Here is a 5,729-nt window from a genome sequence, read left to right on the forward strand (position 1 = left end):
TTCTACTAGTGAATCCCAAATTCTTCACTCCAACATTTAGAGGATCAGAGATATTGTTTAATTATTTCAGTCCTGTCTGATTCTTCAAAAATTGGAATTTTCTTGGCAAAAATTCTGGAATTAATTTGTCATTTTCTTTTCCACCACATTTTACAGATGAGGAAACTGAGGCAAATAGAATGTGACTTTTCCAGGGTCACACAACTTGTAACTGCCTAAGGCTAGATTTGAACTCAGGTCTTCCTGACTCCAGGCCTGGCACTCTATCTACCATACCACCTAACTGCCCCTTAGCTTGGCATATAGTAGATTCTTAATAAATGTTTGTTTATTGATTAATGTGTGGAATCCCCCCTACCACTGGATTGTAGGACCCCTTATGAAGATAGAAGTTATATTTTATTTAATCTTCATATTTCCCTCAATATCAAACACAGTGTTCTGTATAGATTATAATTTAATAAACATTTATGAAACGGAAGGGAATCAAGGAGAATATCTGAATTAAATAATGGAGAAGTATGGGGGGAAAGGAGAAGGCAAGGCAAGCAGACTTATCTTCCCCGAGTTCAAATCTGCCATCAGCCTCAGACACTTACTAATTGGGTGACCCTGGACAAGTAATTTACCTGTTTGCCACAGTTTCCCCATCTGTAAAATGAACCAGAAAAGGAAATGGCAAACCACTTTGCTATGAGAACTCCAAATGGGATCAAGAAGAGTCAGATATGGCAGACAACTGAACAACAATAGTATGATGAAATAAAAACTGCTGTCCTCATGGAGAGGGCATTGGATTTGGAATCAGAGAGGCTATGATTAAATCTTTACAGTTACATCCTGATTAGTGCAAATAATGAGGCCCCTGAAGTAGTGACATCTATTTGAATTTGCACTATTTGAATTTATAATTATATAAAATATGGTCATTGGTTCCAGCTTAATAGAAATATGTAAATTGAATAATGTGACCACTTCGAGGGATTCATTATTTATACTAATTGGGACCTGGTTGAACTACTCACCTGTGACCCTTGGACAAATTGTTTCAATTTTGTGGGCCTTCATTTTTTCATTTCTAAAGAGGGGGGTCAGACTAATTCCTCCCAGTTTAAAATGCCATAAATGTAGAGCCTTGTATAGGCTTTTGTATTGTCAGAGCTGTAAAAGACCTGGAGAAGTTATCTGATGTATTGCATGGGGCAGAATGCCCTCAGCCAGCTGTTGAGAACATCACTTTCCCTGACCTCTCAGTGCAACCTCATCTCCATGAATAACTTTAGTATTTAGAGAAATGGAACAGCAAAGAAACAATGTGTTGTCCAGCTTTGAGCAGGCCACTGGCTATGACTAAGACGGAAGGAAAAAAATAAAAAGGATTATCGGGGCATCAAGAGTGATAGGGGTCAAAAGAGGGTAAGCAATCCAAATTCTTAGGGTTGCCCAGGCCTTTGAGTGGTAAGACAAAATGTGCCTTTTCCATCTTAGTTTCCATCTTGTTTTGTTCACTTTAGGAGGTCTGCCACCCGGCAAGATTCCCACCTCATACTCCAACCCCTAGGGTATCTCTGTACTTTCAGGGGTTCTTCAGACAAGAAGGCACTGAATCCAACCCAGACACAGAGAAAGGTTAATGGAGCCCAAAGCTTGCCATGAGTATATTAAGTCACAATGTTCTATTGTTTCAAATTCTCCTTGCCAGTGCCAAGTGGGGGTAGAGAGAGTCTTTCTGTCTTAATAGACAACTATGTTCCAGTTTTGCAGACTTCTTGCAGAAGATAGACAAAAATACTTATTTTTTTTTATCAACTTCCATCTGTGTATTTTGAATGAGTGACAAATCACACTAATAATTAATTCCTTAATTCTCTTTTTTATCCTATAAGCCTCCTTGCTAGCTAGGAATATAACCAAGCGCTTTATTCTTTCTCAGCAGATCTGTACCTGGTAAATATTTACAAAATTTGTTCATCACCAATCCAGCCATTTTAGAGACCAATTTGGAACTATCCCCAAGGACTATCAAACTGTGCATATCCTTTGATCTAGCAGTGTCTCTACTGGATCTGTATCCCAAAGAGACCATGAAAAAGGGAAAAGGACACATATGTGCAAAAACATTTGTGGCAACCCTTTTTGTAGTAGCAAACTGAGTGGATGTCCTTCATTTGGGCAATGATTGAATAAGTTATGTTATATGAATGTAATGAAATATTATTGTTCTATAAGAAATGATCAGGAGGATGATTTCAGAAAGGTCTGGAGAAACTTACATGAAGTAATCAGAACTGGGAGATCATTGTACATGGCAACAGCAATATTATATGAGATGATCAATTCTGATGGACATGACTCTTTTCAACAGTGAGGTGATAGAGAGCAATTCCAATGGATTTGTGACAGAGAGAGCCATCTGCATCCAGAAGGAGGACTATGGGGACTGAATGTGAATCACATAGTATTTTCACCTTTTTTGTTGTTGTTTGCTTGCTTCCTTTTTTTCTTTCTCATTTTTTTCCTTTTTGATGTGATTTTTCTTATGTAGCAAGATAAATGTGGAAATATGTATAGAAGAAATTATATGCATTTAACAAATATCAGATTTCTTGCTGTCTAGAAAAGGGGAATGGGGGAAAGGGAGGGAGAAAAATTTGAAACACGAGGTTTGCAAGGGTGAATATTAAAAACAATCTTTGCATGTGTTTTGAAAATAAAAATCTATTATAAAAAAAGAAATTTGTTCATCAAGCTCATTTGTGGTAGTAATGGAGATGACAAGATTTATTATCTGCCTAACTTTGGCTTTATTTTCTAAAAAAATTAGAAAGGAACAGAGGTAAACTTGATAAATACATTCTAAGTTGATATAGTCGATATGCACACAGGAGAAGTCTTTCCATAATGCTTTGGAGCCAAGGAATAGCAATAACGGGTAAAAAAAAAAAAACTCATTTTTCTCATGTCGCAGCTTCAAATTGGGCAAGAGTTGAGATTTCTTGGAACAAGGAGGCATGACCATAGGAGAGAGGAAATGAGTGGAAAAGGTGACTGTTATAGTAATGGCAAAAGAAGGCAGAACTAGAGTTACAAAGAGAATCCAGATGCAAATGGAAGCCAGAACAAGAGGGACCAAAACTATAACGAAAGGTGACCATGAAGTGAGAGTCAGAAAGAAAGAATATTAGTTAACTTCAGAGACAAATTCTATTTAAGTTCTCATATGGATGTATTAAATATGTTATATGTCCAAAATGTTTGTTTTCAAAATTTGTGGAACTACCAAAAATATCTTGGAAGATTAAGGAGTGTGAAGATTAATCGTTTTAAAATTTCAGAAATTCTCAGTAAGCTTTGGAATACCACTCTGTAAAATTTGAATTAAGAAAAAAATAAGGATTAAGTTTTCTAAAAGTTAAAAGTAAATGCTGAAAACAACTGTTTGGACATGTATAGACATATTGTATTTAATTTTTACTTTGTACTTTAACATATTTAACATGTATTGGTCAACCTGCTGTCTGGGGTGGGGGGGAGGAAGGAGGGGAAAAATTAAAACAAAAGGTTTGGCAATGTTGTAAAATTACCCATGCAAATATCTGGTAAATAAAAACTATTAAAAAAATAAATAAATACTCATTACCAGTTTCAAAAGAAAAAAAAGTAAATGCTGAGATTAATAGCTTCATTGTTCTAAAGCAATGAAGGAAGGCAGCTACTTTAGAAGTAATCCCAAAGTGAAGGAAAAAAAAAAACAAAAACAGGTAAACAGTTTGCACCTTATAACAACCTGTTATTAAGCCTTTCTTGACATTTCTGACATGAAAAGAGAAAAAAATTGTTTAAACCAGAGATCCTCTATGATTTCCACAAGTCAAAAGATTCTCTCCTTGTAAACTCCTCTCCCAAATACAGATAATGAAAAAAATGCTGGAAAAATGTAGGAAACTTGAATTATATTCTGTCTCCAACTGTGCATTGTCCAGGGCCCACTTGGTGGAAACATCACCTAAGTGCAGTAAACCTGCCCACCCTCCCCCAGCAGCTGCAAGTGACCCCAAACCCAGCAGTACCTGACCTCAAAGCTGCAGCTGTCAGCAATCAGGCCCCACAGCTTTGCCCTGCCACCAGAAATTACCACCAATGTGACGGTCCTGGCATCAGCTACCCTAACCCCTGGAATTATCATTATATAGACAGATATCCCCAAATATCTGCCCCAAAGCCCACTGTCTCCAGTGTGGGCCGAGACGGCCTGGTGCCCCTGGCAGTGCCCAGCTTGGAAGTATGTGGTAAGGAGGCCAGCCAGCTTTTGCCCTTTGGTGAGCTTACCCATCTCTATTCTGGTTACAGAAATTTATTTGCTATGTAATCTTAGGCAAGTTGTATCACCTGTTTGTCCCAGTTTCCTTATCTGTAAAGAGAAAAAGAGTAATAGTATCCACCTCCCAGGGCTTTTAGGAGGATGACAATTTAAAAAAATGGTTGTAAAGTGCTTAACACAGTGATTAGCATTTGCTGATCACTATATTATCATTATTTCTTTAATTTAATGTAATGTTCCATACCTGATAACTCTAAAGTGGTTTTAAAATGCTAAAGATCATAAAATTAATGATTTTTATATAGGATAAATTTGGAAACACAATGTCATCTGAAGTTTTGTTTCATGTTTTAAATACATAATATTGTTTATGTTATTGTATTTCTAAATTCTCTTATAAAATGAAATATGAATGACCATTGTAACAGAAATACTATTAAACAAAATAACTTTTAAATTTGGATGTTATTACATGTTGTGATAAAATAGATGTTTGAAAATTGTTAAATAGTTAATGAGTTATATTTTGATTGTTCTTCTCCACGGAAATCTTTAGCAAAAGGCATAAGATTTATATGATCTGAAGAAAAACCAGAGTAATAATGAGTTATATTTTGTCATAAAACAGATAACAGTAATAAGCAATAACAAATTCTTATTAGAAAAATCTTGGTTATTGTGAAATGTTAATTGCTAAGGAATCATCAAGAAAAATATCCAAGGCTAGTTATGATTCATGAAAATTTACTATTTCAGGTAAAGATTCCTGGTACTGTAATTTACATAGTTTTGAGCAGGGATAGTTGCCTAAAGTGTTGTGAAGCAGATAGTAGAAAATGGCATTGTTGAAATCTGGGAAATGCGAAGGGTGAAAAATTTTAGGGATGACTTAGGTAGGGTCAAGGTAGGATGCTCCTGACTCTATTTAACCCATTGTGTTATTTCCTTTCTGAAAAGGGAATTTCCTCTCTTGGTTAATCCTGGTTAATGATACCTGACATGATTGATTGTCAGATATAATTCATGCCTGGAATTAAATAGCTAAGGAAGTTTTCCCTCTGTTATAATATATGACAATGTTATAACTTTTTTATAGGAAATTTCTATAATCAAGAAATTTTATAAGAGCAATACTTAATCTCTTAAACAATAAATTGATATTGGAACATCTCTAAATTGCTATAATAGGATGCAAGTATAAACATCTTACAATTTTAACTTATATTTGTGGTCAAATTATAATATGGGGATGATTTCTCTCTAAAGGGAAAATAATTAAAGTTATAAGACAAAGATGTAATATGAAAGTTTTCTAAATAAATGCAATAGTAAAACAACAAGATTAGACTGTTTTCTCTAAGAACAGCATATAGATGTATATTTATCATGGAAATTCATGCTTTGAGTA

General features: G+C 35.1%; 1 non-coding gene across 1 annotated transcript; it reads right to left on the reverse strand.

Moving 5' to 3' along the window:
- Window positions 1–4,808: 4,808 nt before the first annotated feature.
- On the reverse strand, window positions 4,809–4,921 carry LOC141565330 (U5 spliceosomal RNA). The gene has a single exon (XR_012488997.1). It is a non-coding gene; the product is annotated as a U5 spliceosomal RNA (small nuclear RNA).
- Between the last annotated feature and the right edge of the window lie 808 nt (window positions 4,922–5,729).

The sequence above is a fragment of the Sminthopsis crassicaudata genome, chromosome 3 (assembly GCF_048593235.1).
Source record: "Sminthopsis crassicaudata isolate SCR6 chromosome 3, ASM4859323v1, whole genome shotgun sequence".
NCBI lineage: Eukaryota > Metazoa > Chordata > Mammalia > Dasyuromorphia > Dasyuridae > Sminthopsis > Sminthopsis crassicaudata.